General features: G+C 39.5%; 1 protein-coding gene across 3 annotated transcripts in view; it reads right to left on the bottom strand.

Moving 5' to 3' along the window:
- SMAD5 (SMAD family member 5) overlaps nucleotides 1-14,448 on the bottom strand; it is a 73,518-nt gene that overhangs the window by 43,168 nt on the left and 15,902 nt on the right. The window lies entirely within an intron of this gene.

Genomic DNA, 14,448 nt, shown 5'->3' with positions numbered 1-14,448 from the left:
GAACTTGCAATACCTTTGAAAATTAGAGTATGATTAGGTTTTCTAGTACCCAAAAGGTTTAATTTTAAATCTCTCATTGAAAAGTTAGTTCATGAATATGTATGGCAAAAACCACTACAATATTGTAAAGTAATTAGCCTCCAACTAATAAAAATAAGTGGAAAAAAAAATCACATAAGCCAAAAAAAAAAGAAAAGTTAGTTCAATTTTCCACACTTCCTTCACCTTTCACTAAATAAAATGAATTTAGAAACACTGAGAACACCCATCCTCAATTCAATCAGCTGATTGTATTCACAGTCATCCACAATACTCTTTAATACTATTGCTAAACTTATCAAAGTAATAGAGAAAAATTCAAAAAGGCTACATTCAGTAACTTAAGTCTTTAGGGGTTACAGATTGTGGGGTAGTTAAATCTGGTCTTCTGTGCTCCCTTTCTACAATGTTTTCCGGGTCAACTAAGGCACAAATAACGTGCTACACTTAACCTCAGATTTATACTCTTACTTATCCAATACATGTTTACTGCTGCTGCTGCTGTTTACTAAAGCATACCTAAAAAGGGCAAGCCACTAAACTAGATGCTAAATGGCTAAAAGATACATCAGGCCCAGAACTTAACTGTAAAGAATTACAAGTTAATAATCAACTAAAAGTGCCCATCCCTCTCTGTAATACACCATTGAGAAGGGCAGATATCCTTAGGGCGAACAGGATGTTAAAGAAATTCAGGGGATGGCCTTTGGGGGAAGGGAATGGAGGAAGACAGAAGCATGAAGTAGCTGTATCTTAGGCATAAATGCTATTCCCGTAAAGACATAAAATCAGACTTTATCTACCAGGAAGGGAAAATATTACAGTTCAGTTTGCTGGAACATAGGTGGCAGAACAAGAAAACTGGCTAGAAATATACAATAAGGCTAACCAACACAGGAATATTGATATTAATATATGTATTGTAACACACAAAAACACTAGATCTGAGGTCTAATGAACTGGGGTTCAAATTCTGGATCTAACACACCTAAACCTCCATTTATTTCTATTTTGTATAATGAATATCAGTCCTGATAATTAAATGAGATAAACACTTAACTCAGTGCCTGGCATAGTACATATTCAGCAAAGGGAAACTAGTCATTACTGTCCTAATAATCATGAAATTTTACATCAGGATCAGGATTTTTAAATACACAGTTGGGCTACTTAATTTCATCAAACATACAAAGTCAATCTACCGTTATTTTATGAACCCTGAAGGAAAAGAAAGTTGTAAATTAAACTGTCACACCATGTTTTCTCATCACTTAGTTTTTTCTTCATAGTATCATCTTTCTGCCATCAATACTGCAGGTTTGAAGAATGTTCCAATATTACTCCTGGATTATAGTTCAAACCACTGACACCCACCCTGCAAGTTTTGATACTGGTCCTTGTTTGATCTTCCCAGAGGGTGTAAATAAAAGAAATGACAGCAATAAAACAGCAGAGGCAGATTTCGTGCATGTGCAATGACAACAACATCAAAACTGCCACCTAGTGAAAAGCAATATTCCGATGCCAACGGTATTAGACAGATCCCAATTTCAGAGATGTTATGAGGTGAAAATAATACACAACTTAGAAGAAATAAGGCAGCCTTTTCTTTCCCCCTTTCCCAAAGCACTTTGGGATGTTCCCTCATCACTTCCCACCAGTATCGACTACTCTTTCTCTCTCTTGTGCTCATTCTCCTTTCCTGCCTCCCCTTTCGCCAATCCTCAAAGCTTCTCTCACATTCCTCAGTTGATTCTGGAGAAGCTTGGCTACTGCCTAATGATGCATAAACTACCTAAGGAGAATAAATGTTTCTTCTAACTCCCAAAGGACCTACTCAGCAGAGAGTCTGTATTTTGTATCTTTGGTATATTCATGTGCACCAGGGCTTGCTCACCTCCGAGTTTTCTTCTAAGGAGAAGAGAAGATGTATTTGATAACCCAGATACATAAGACAAAGATTCACATGAAAACTGGCTTCTGAGCAAATCCTGTGTGCCTCTGTCATGCTGGGCCACCTAACACATTAAAGCTACCCTAAGGTGCATCACTGGGAATAACATATCTATTGAGTGAGTGAGTGAGTGAATGAGTGAAGTCGCTCAGTGGTGTCCAACTCTTTGCGACGCCATGGACCATAGCCTACCAAGCTCCGTGGTCCATGGGATTTTCCAGGCAAGAATACTGGAGTGGGCTGCCATTTCCTTCTCCAGGGGATCTTTCCAACCCAGGGATTGAACCAGGGTCTCCTGCATTGTAGGCAGACACTTTACTGTCTGAGCCACTAGGGAAGCCCCCAACATATCTATTACTCCTCCTTAAATGTGGTTTAATTAGTTCCTATGAAAACCAAAATCATGGAACTTAAATCATGGAATTATTTTCTTTTGCAAAAAAAAAAACAAAAAACAAAAAGGAGAAGCTCTTTCAAAAACAGTTATTATTAGTAAATGTTAAAGTGACATTTCAATAGCATAAGCAGGGATAGAAGACAAACTCTGTTTTCTCTTTTATGCCCTTCTGAAGTCACACTAACCCAGCCTTTTTGAATGTTAAATATCAAACTGAGCCTTCTCCTGAAAAGCCAAGTCTTCTTACAATAATAGATGGCAGACTAACAAAGAAGTTAATAAAACAAATAAACTGCCCCAACAAAAAATTGAATAAGCCTAAGATATCTTTCAGGGAACTTCTAGTTCTACCTTAAAACCCACAGAATCCCCCCAAATCTAACATTCCATTAGGAAATACATAGGATAATCTGAGTAAGGTAAATCTTGCATGTGTGCTAAGTCACTTCAGTCATGTCCAGCTCTTTGCGACCTTATGGACCATAGCCTGTCAGGCTCCTCTGTCCGTGGGATTCTCCAGGCACAAATACTGGAGTGGGTTGCCATGCCCTCCTCCAGGGGATCGTCTCAATCCAGGGATTAAATCTCATCAATATTGCAGTTTGAATATAATGAAATCTAGTGATCAAACACTTTCAAACTTCTATTTAGGGGAACCTTAAAATGAACAGAAAGGAAGCGGAATTACGCCAGATAAGTGGAAATTGGGGAGGAAAAGGTGGAAAGATTACACAGTTATAAATAAGATTGCTTAAGAAGGAATTAGTGAAATGAAAGTCGCTCAGTTGTGTCTGACTCTTTCTGACCCCATGGACTATCCAGTCCATGAAATTCTCCAGGCTAGAATACTGCAGTGGGCAGCCTTTCCCTTCTCCAGGGGATCTTCCCAACCCAGGGATTGAACCCAGGTCTCCGGCACTGCAGGCGGATTCTCTACCAGCTGAGCCAGAAGGGAAGCCCAAGAATACTGGAGTGGGTAGCCTATCCCTTCTCCAGCGGATCTTCCCAACCCAGGAATCCAACCGAGGAATCAACCAGGGTCTCCTGCACTGCAAGCGGATTCTTTATCAACTGAGCTATGAGAGTAACCTATCTCTGACAGGCTCCCTGTTTCCCCCACCTAAACACACACACACACACACACACACACACACACACACCCCACCTAACACACACACACACACCACCTAACACACACACACACACACACACACACACACACACACACACCCACCTAACACACACACACACACCACCTAAGTGAAAAAAGAAAGTTTTAAAGATGAGGTGTGGATAACAGTTCATGATATCAGCACAAATTTTAGTAATGTCTATCTCACACACACACACACACACACACACACACACACACACACCACCTAAGTGAAAAAAGAAAGTTTTAAAGATGAGGTGTGGATAACAGTTCATGATATCAGCACAAATTTTAGTAATGTCTATCTCACACACACACACACACACCACCTAAGTGAAAAAAGAAAGTTTTAAAGATGAGGTGTGGATAACAGTTCATGATATCAGCACAAATTTTAGTAATGTCTATCACACACACACACACACACACACACACACACACACACACACACACACACACCACCTAAGTGAAAAAAGAAAGTTTTAAAGATGAGGTGTGGATAACAGTTCATGATATCAGCACAAATTTTAGTAATGTCTATCACAAGATCCAAAAAGGAATATGACAATCTATAACTCATGGCCCAGTTGGTAATAAAGGACAGGAATAAGGAAAACCCATGTATCATTAAACCAAATGAGGCAGAAGAGACTGGGAGGAGACAATCAGCTAGACTGTGAAGCTAAAGGGAAAGACACCACCACAGAATGAAAGCCAAACAAGGAAAGACTGAACACAAAAGCAAAGGGGTCAGGCTGCTAGAAGTAATCCTATGTGCAGGGTACAGTTCTATCTAAGCAGAAAGATACGTTCAAAGAGGCATTTCAGGAAGACAAAAACGGCAACAGCACACAGACAAGTAAAGGCTTAACCAGGAGGGGCAGAGAGCATAAACTGAAAATGTGCTAGTAACCCCACTCTGAGAGGAAGGCACTCCAGGATGGCGGTACGCAGACCAGGGGCTAGGTGCGGAAGAGATGTGAGGGACACTACAGACAACCCACCCACGGGACGCGCTGACCACCGAGAAGAGAAACAGGGCCATCTAAGGAAGGCACAGGTTTAAAAGCTGAAAGAATTAGACACCACTCACCCCAAAAGGGGATTCTGGTTACAGCCAAGACGAGGTAAAAAGGTGATGGGGGAGGGGGAGGGGTATAAGAAAGCAAGTACTGGTCCAAGCAGATGTGTAATTAGAGCTCAAGAGAGAAGGAATAAATATACAAATTTGGAGGATGATACAAAGAGTCAGATTTGAATTTGATTAAGACAAATTTATCAGGTACCTAATAAGCCAGGAATACTCTGTACTAGGAACTAAGTCTTAAAAGACACTATCTGTACTCTCAAAGAGCATAAACAGTAAACAGAAAAAAGAGAAGATTCTATGAAGAGCTTCATGTGCTGTTCAGAACATCACTTAGTGGTGTTTTTTTTAATGTATTTATTTGGTTTTGGCTATGTTGGGTCTCTTGTTACTGCACAAGGTCTCTCTAGTTGCAGTGAACGTGGACTACTCTCTATTTGCAGCATGCAGGCTCCTCACTGCAGTGGCTTCTCTTGTTGTGGAGCACAGGCTCTAGGACACGCAGGCTTCAGCACTTGTGCATGGGCTCAGTAGCTGTGGCTCGCAGGGTCCAGAGCCTGGGCTCAACAGCCAGGGCACACAGGCTCAGCTGCCCTGCAGCGTATTTGATCCTCCTGGACAAGGGATCAAATCTGTCCCCTGCATTGCAAGGCAGACTCAACCACTGGACCATAAAGGAAGCCCCATATCACTTAGCTTTACTCTGGATTTTCATATGGTAAGTCAACAGAGATGCAGTATTAAAACAGAATAAAGAATATATACAGCAGGCACAGAAGGCCAGTAAGAGTAGATAGGAATGTGTACTACTTCTTACAACTTGGAGGGACTTAATAACTGTGAACGCATTATCTGCTATTACTTTGGCTTTTTTATAGTTTACCTCTGGTTTACAAAGACCTATTAAGTTGGTGCAAAAGTAATTGCGGTTTTGCACTGTTGAACTTTGCCATTTGATATTGGAATACATCTCTTATGTCTCTTGCATTGGCAGGCAGGTTCTTTACCACTAGTGCCACCTGGAAAGCCTGATCCTCTTACAGCTACACAAGAAGGTGCCAAAGAACTCAATGTCAATCATTCTATGGTAGTTCAGCATTTGAAGTAAACTGGAAAGGTGAAAAGGTTTGATAAGTAGGTGCCTCGTGAACTGAATGAAAATTTTAAAAAATCACTGCTTTGAAGTGTCATTTCTTATTTTATGCAACAACAATGGACTATTTCTCGATTGGATTGTCACATGTGATGAAAAGTGGATTTTATACAACTGGCAATAGCCGGCTCAGTGGTTGGACTGAGAAGGAGCTCCAAAGCACTTCCCAAAGCCAAACTTGCTTTCTGAATCTCAGTGAAACCATTACATCTGAGACGTCAATCAGTGAGATGCACCAAAAACTGCAACACCTGCAGCCAGCACTGCTCAACAGAAAGGGCCCAATTTGTCTCCACAACACCACCCAACTGTATGTCACACAACCATTGCTTCAGAAGTTGAAAGAAACGGGCAACGAAATTTTGCCTCATCTGCCACATTCACTTGACCTCTTGCCAACCAACTACCACTTCTTCAAGCATCTCAACAACTTTCTGCAGGGAAAAAGCTTCCACAACCAGCAGGACACAGAAAATGCTTTCCAAGAGTTCGTCGAATCTTAAGGCATGAATTTTTACACTACAGGAATAAACTTATTTCTCACTGGCAAAAATGCATCGATTATAATGGTTCCTATTTTGACTAATAAAGATGTGTTTGAGCCTAGTTATAATGATTTAAAATTCACAGTCTGAAACCACAATTACGTTTGCACCAACCCAATAGCTGATTCTTTCGTTGATGGGTATTGTCATTTCAGACAGCTAGAAAGAAAACTGGTATTTACTTATGAGCTTCAGAAATCATTGTGTATGTCAGGTTCCCTGAAATTCTTCTGAAAAACTGCAACTATCAACCACACAAAAACAATACAGAGCAGTACCTTGTAAATCCAAAGAATACAGTAGCACCTCAGCAATAAAATTAAGAGATATCATGCATTACAAAAGAATCTATCACATTACAAAACACACACACACACACACACACCATACTTCTATTTTAGTTCAAGCATCCCTTCTTCACAGAAGCCTTCCCAGACTGCCTTGCCTAGGTGAAACTCCGCTATTATACACACTTATTCTGTCACGTATCTCTATTTTGCAGCACTTAACATAGCTATGTTTTTATATTTACCAGTTCAACTTGGCAAGAATGTAAATGAGAGGAGCCATATCTGTTTTTGCTCATCACTGTAAGCTGAATGATACATGTGCTCAATAAGTATTTGTCTAATGAATGAAAGAGAATGTGAATACAAAGCTTTTGAAAGGAATTAGCCATGGGGTGGAAAGGGATTCAGGATACTTTTTACTTTCTGCTTCATGCAATTCTGCACATCTTAAAATAAACATGAATTTCTTGTATAGTTACCAGTGAAAACCAACTTTAAAATGGAAATGCAGATGTATCTCAACCATATTAAAATTCTTACTAAAGAGGATTTATAAAAGTCATTTTTACTTCAAAAGAATTCTCTCCAGTAATTTTAGAGTTATACAAATTTGGAGGCTGAAATTTAAGAAAAATCCATCAAAGATAGGGCCAAATACTTTCGGCTTCCAATAAATAAGAGTAAGAATTCATTTTTCAAAAGCATTTATCTTCCTGTACTAGAATATTTTCTGTACCTCACAGATTTTACAAATGCTATTCTTTGTCTGGACCACTTTCTTCAAGCCCCAACTACTAATGTCTAGCTCTCCAAGGTTTCAGCTTTAGCTATCATCCCCGACACCTTCCCTGATCAACCCATTATCTCTATATAAAGTAGGTTTTCCCCAATCTCTAATCTAAAACTATGTCAATTTCCTTCACTGTACTACCAATTTGTAAGTATGTGTTGGTTTTCTTGATTTTCGACTCTCCCACTAGAATGTAATCTTTAAAAAACAGTACTAAGCATATTCAGAGAACTTGTTAAATTCATTCAAGTTATTCATCCAAAACTGTTGAGGTGCATTACAGGAACATTTCATGCAAAGATGGGCACAATAAAGGATAGAAATGGTATAGACCTAACAGAAGCAGAAGATATTAAGAGGTGGCAAGAATATACAGAAGAACTATACAAAAAAGATCTTCATGACCCAGATAACCACGATGGTGTAATCACTCACCTAGAGCCAGACATTCTCAAGTGTGAAGTCAAGTGGGCCTTAGGAAGCATCACTATGAACAAAGCTAGTGGAGGTGATGGAATTCCAGTTGAGCTATTTCAAATCCTAAAAGATGATGCTGTGAAAGTACTGCACTCAATATGCCAGCAAATTTGGAAAACTCAGCAGTGGCCACAGGACTGGAAAAGGTCGGTTTTCATTCCAATCCCAAAGAAAGGCAATGCCAAAGAATGTTCAAACTACCGCGCGTTGCACTCATCTCACATGCTAGCAAAGTAATGCTCAAAATTCTCCAAGCCAGGCTTCAACAGTACATGAACTGTGAACTTCCAGATGTTCAAGCTGGATTTTAAAAAGGCAGAGGAACCAGAGATCAAATTGCCAACATCCGCTGGATCATCGAAAAAGCAAGAGTTCCAGAAAAACATCTACTTCTGCTTTGTTGACTACACCAAAGCCTTTTACTGTGTGGAGCACATCAAATTGTGGAAAATTCTGAAAGAGATGGGAATACCAGACCACATGACCTGCCTCCTGAGAAATCCGTAGGCAGGTCAAGAAGCAACATTTAGAACTGGACATGGAACAACAGACTGGTTCCAAATTGGGAAAGGAGTATGTCAAGGCTGTATATTGTCACCCTGCTTATTTAACTTATATGCAGAGTACATCATGTGAAATGCCGGGCTGGATGAAGCACAAGCTGAAATCAAGATTGCTGGGAGAAATATCAATAACCTCAGATTTGCAGATGACACCACCCTTATGACCAAAAGTGAAGAACTAAAGATCCTTTTGATGAAAGTGAAAGAGGAGAGTGAAAAAGTTGGCTTAAAACCCAAAATTCAGAAAACTAAGATCATGGCATCCAGTCCCATCACTTCATGCAAATAGATGGGGAAACCATGGAAACAGTGACTTTATTTTCTTGGGCTCCAAAATCACTGCAGATGGTGGCTGCAGCCATGAAATTAGAAGACACTTACTCCCTGGAAGAAAAGCTATGACCAACCTAGACAGCATATTAAAAAGCAGAGGCATTACTTTGCCAAGAAAGGTCCGTCTAGTCAAAGCTATGGTTTTTCCAGTAGTCATGTATGGATGTGAGAGTTGGACGATAAAGAATGCTGAGCACCAAAGAATTTATGCTTTTGAACTGTGGTGATGTTGGAGAAGACTCTTGAGAGTCCGTTGGACTGCAAGGAAATCCAACTAACCAGTCAATCCTAAAGGAAATCAGTCCTGAATATTCACTGGAAGGACTGATGCTGAAGCTCCATACTTTGGCCATTTGATGACAAGAACTGACTCACTGGAAAAGACCCTGATGTTGGGAAAGACTGATGGCGAAAGGAGAAGGGGATGACAGAGGATGAGATGATTGGATGGCATCACTGACTCAATGGACATGAGTTTCAGTAAGCTCTGGGAGTTGGTGATGGACAGGGAAGCCTGGCGTGCTGCACTTCATGGGGTCACAAAGAGTCACAAAGACACGACTGAGTGACTGAACTGAGCAGTACAGACGCTGAGAATATAGAAGTGAATAAAAGGGGACCAAAATCCTTGTCCTCATAAAGCTTGCATTCCAGTGGAGGGAGACAGACAAAGTACAATAAATGAGTGATACAGGATAGCTGTTAGGTGAAAAATGCTATGGAGAAAAATAAAACAGAGGAAGGTGGATCAGGAGTGCTATGAAAGAAGTGTAATTTTAAACACGGTGGCTGGGCTGAGCCTCACTGAGAAGGCACCAAACAGTGAGCCAGGCAGGGAAGCAAAGGCAACAGGCAATGTGAAAATTCCAAAGTGGGAGCACGTCTGGCACATTCAAGTAACCACAAGACCATGAAGACTGATAATAGTGAACAAGAAGGGGAAAAACAAAGAATGGAGTCAAACAGGTAAGGGCCATGCAGTAACATAAGGGCTTTTGCCCTTTACTATAAGTGACATGTAGATCCACTTGAGAGCTCTGAGTGAAGATATGACATTTTCAGACTTATATTATTAAAAAATCACTCTGGCCCACATGTTCAGAATGGGGAGGGGGTGGGGATGGAGGTAGAAAGCAAGGAGACCAAGATCAGTTCAGTGTTGCAGCAATTTAAGTGAGAGATGACGGTGGCTCAGAGCAGGATGACAGCAGCACAGTGGTGAGAAATAAACAATTTCACACGTTTTGGGAGACAAAAGGTTTCCTGATGGAAGAGATAAGGGGAATGCGAGAATGGAGGAGTCAAAAACTCCAAGGACTCCAAGGTGTCAACCTGGGCTACCAGAATGGGATTGATTTAGGGGAGGCTGATAGGGAAGCTAAAGGATGATTTTACATAAAATGAATGTATGAAGAAAATGTTGTTACACTTGGCCAGGTTTCCATTCAAATGAACTGTTATTAATGTCAAGAAACCAAGTCTTGTTCTGACTTCAAGTTACCTGAGTAGAACCTCCTGACCTGCCATAAACACATACACACAAACCTGCCCCAGACAGACAGACATACAGACACACACTGCTCAGGCACAGAGTCAAAGGAAAAGTCAAATAAACAGTGCCTTCACCTTCTGCTCTAACGTCTCTCTAACTGCTTCAATCCAAAATAAAAGGCAAGCAAACCAACCCAAAAATTTCACCCAACACCGTTAGCCAAAAGGAAATCTGACCACAACAACCCTCGCAAATAAATGTGCATATGGGTCAAAGCCACCATCACTTCAACCAAACCTATACAGAAGAATTACAGATGGGGGTTTTAAAGAAACAAATCCTTCATAACCATTCCACAAAAATTCAGATTCATTGACAGCAGGGCCCTACCTCCCAGGTTCTGCAGTAGATTTGAGAACCAAGGCCCTCAGGACCATCCGCAATGGGAGAAAGTCACTTGCCTATACACATTCAGAGGTTAACTTTTTCCTGGTTGGTGGGGGTATAGCTTTAAAAATGTCTTACCACTGTGGTTCTAAGATCTTTAGTCACCAAGTATTAGCAAAAGTGGACACCCGTCATCACTATCAAACCAATCCTAGACCTAGGTATATAATCACTATAAAATGCGTAAGCCACATCCCTGACTTCAAGCAGATAAGAGAAAGAAACCAGGAACAAGCTGGCCCCCCAGCTCTCCTAGATTCAGAGAACCTACTCCTTACTAGATCATCTAGAAAGAAGAGGAAATACACAGGCATCAAAATCATTTTCCTAGAGAAACACTTAAATCACCACTTTTCCCAATTATGCTTCCCAAATTTCCAAAGACATCCAAAGCTCTCATAGTGATTTCAGAGCCGTTCAGGAGCTGAACACATGACGGCTGACACTTCTCACAGCTAACACTCTCACCTGGGCTCTCTTTGTGCCCATACGAGCCTTTATCTCCCACATCCAGACTTCTGTTTCCCAGTTTCTAATCACTCTTTAAACCTCACCTGCTTCTCTAAGTCCTCTAATTAAGCAAGGCCTGATCTAGATGTATCACTCACCCCCACAGAGCCTGCAAGATTTCTGACGTTGCTACCAGATGTGTCTGAGAATACCTGCATAGGCTTGCAGGCACAGGAACAGACACAGAGCTGGTCAATCTTTACAGCGCTTTCCTTTAAATAATAAAATCACCAAGAGCAGATACCAAATCAGTACGTTACAAAATGTCTCTCTGGAGTACAAAGTGCTAACTTGTGTACACCACATATATTTCAAATCTTTATGAAGACATTTTCCAGATAAGCTCATCTACTCACTTGAGTGGGCAGAAAGATGTGAAGAAGGCAAAGAAAATGAAAGACTAGCTTTGAAAAAGTTCTATAGTGCCCCTCTTTTCCTAGAAACACACAAACCAGAATAACTAGATCTCAAGTTATAGTCTACCAGATAGGATGCTAAGCAGATCCTAACATATCATGAAAACAAGTGATCAAAACAAAGCTTGCCTTGAAAAAGTACCAGCCATATTCTGAGATCATAGTTAAATTTAAAAAGTGTAAGACTGTTTACAGGACTCCAGCTACTATGTTCAAAGAAAGGTAGGAAAGTGACACCAGTCTTTTTCTTACTATTAATATTATTTTCAATAATAACAAAACAACATATATGGACATCAAAAAGGAAAAATCCAGTTAAACCTCACTAGGCCATTTTCAAATTTCCAGAGTATACCCTTCTGTAATTTATATATATACACATTATAAGCAGAGACTGGTGTACCAAAGAATTCAAAAGCAAATCCTATTTACAAAAGGCACTTTAACAACTCACTTCCAAAAATGAATTACAATTACAGTATCGCACACGTGGAACCATCTAATAAAGAATACTTTCTTCTAAAATACTGTCACAACCAAGTTAGGAATACAATAAAAGCAGAAAGAAAAGTCACTGATACCACTTCTCTAATAGAAAGAGGCCAAAAATCTCCCCACCTAGGTGCCCAGGGCAAAAAAGTATAAAACTGCAGAGTGAAGAACTAGCTGATTATTTATGAAAAAATAGTAACTGTGTAATTACCCCATCTTTTCAAAGTTGTACAACACTGAAAGATGTTAGAATATAAGACTGAAAAACTAGTTGGTCCTAACAACAATCTAGCTTTTAATAATTTTTCAAAAAGAATTTTATATCTTAACCTTCCAAGTAGTACATGTACCTCTCAAATTTAGAGTTCTAGGTAATGGCAATGAATTGGATAAGCCAGCACTGAGAGTTTCAACTACTATTGTTCCATTAACTTTGGAAGCAGAAAATCAAAGTGTAAAAAGACATGGACAGGCTTTGTGAGGACATTCATCATCATCTTTGGTGGGAAAAACATTCTACCTCTGTGCAGTCTTCTTGGGTCTTACCCCCAAATAATCTTTTCTCCAAAATATCCAAACTGGTAGAAATAAGAATCATCCTTCAGGCTTTTATAAGACTGTCCCTTATAAAAGGAAGTTTTCTCCACTGTTTTTGACCTTATTAGTATACCGGCAAACCTATAGGATCTAAGGGAGCTGTAACATTTGAAGAAATAAACTATTTCAGTTTCTTCTTTGTGCTAGTATGAAACACACGAACAGACTAGGAATACAGTCACTCTAGAAATAAAGAGAACAGGGAAAACCGATAATGAAGGGAATAAAGGCAACTATATCCTAAAGAGTTCTCAAGTCAGCTAAGTCAACATATACATCTGGTAATAATAAACACTGATAAGTCATAAACAAAAAGGGCTTTCTTATTCAGACTCTACATACTACTGGTAACATTAAAATTTACATAAAAAGACTCAAACAATATGTATTAAATAGATTTTTAAGAATAGTATTTCAAGTTACCAAGAAATTTTTAAAAGTTTCATATTTTACTGCCTAGTCTTCAAAAGACAAGAAGCTAGTACCTTTGATTTGACCAAGTTACAAATCTCTTTTCAGAAGTAAGAGAAAACATACTGCCTCGTTTAACGCAAGGCACAAAAAAGATCATCACTGCAAATCATAATGTTTGGGTTCATGATGAAAACAGGAAACAGACAGGCTACCCAGGTATAATTATGGTTATAGTCTAATGTGCTTCAGGTTCAGCCAAGAATTAAAACCCAGTGAAGAGGGTAAGCAGAATTTACTTGCCTCTACCTTGATACAGAAGGCAACTTTTAATAATACTCCCAGCAACATGTTACATAACCAGTAAACAATCTGATTCAAACCTCATTAGTAACAACATTCTGCCACAGTCTCCCACTGAAATTAAAACTGACTTTGCCAGAGGGGAAAGAAATGTAGCACATACCAATCTACCCACTTTTGTGGCGCCTAACCCTGTGAACCAGACAAGTAGATAATTCCACCAAATCTGCACAGAACCTACAAAAATATTTTATTCTTTTCTTTTCCAGTTCACTGTTCTCTTAACTAAACTATATCATTGGATGAATTTAAAATCTAAGAAGAAAAAAGAAAAAAGGAAGAAAGTCAGTTGGGAAGGTTCATCTAACTTTTAGAGTCTATTTCAACTGTGATCTGAAAAAATGGAGGCATAAATGACAGATGGATTTTATTAACAAAAATAAAAAGGTACAGTTTATGTGATAAAAGCAGCTATGTGAAAGGAAAGGCACACTGAGGGAGCAGCAAGGTAGAGAGGGAAGAAAGGAGGATACTATGGAGACAATCATGCAAAAGTTAAATTTTAAAAATCTAAACATAATAAACACAACTCTCATGAAAGTTACACTTTTTAAACTTGTTTCTTAACTGTTTTGTATTTCTGTAATCTTGGATTCATCTTAGAAGGGGGTAAAAGTTACCAAAGTACCAATAAGAGGCAAAATATAAAATGATTTGTTTAGATCTATATACATATGTGTGTTAGTCGCACATACAGTCATGTCCAACTCTTTGCAAACTCATGGACTGTAGCCCACCAGGCTCCTCTGTCCATGGAATTCTCCAGGCAAGAATACTGGAGTGCGTAGCCATTCCCTTCTCCAGGAGATCTTCCTGCCCCAGGAATCAAACCCGGGTCTCCCACATTGCAGGCAGATTCCTTACCATCTGAGCCACCAGGTAAGCCCTTAGAACTATAAAAAAAAAAAATTCCTTATTGGGAACACACTCATAAAAATA

This window comes from Cervus elaphus, chromosome 9 (genome assembly GCF_910594005.1).
Source record: "Cervus elaphus chromosome 9, mCerEla1.1, whole genome shotgun sequence".
In the NCBI taxonomy this organism is placed as follows: Eukaryota; Metazoa; Chordata; class Mammalia; order Artiodactyla; family Cervidae; genus Cervus; species Cervus elaphus.
Note: the sequence above shows the minus strand (reverse complement) of the source record. Positions and strands in the feature narration are given on the sequence as shown.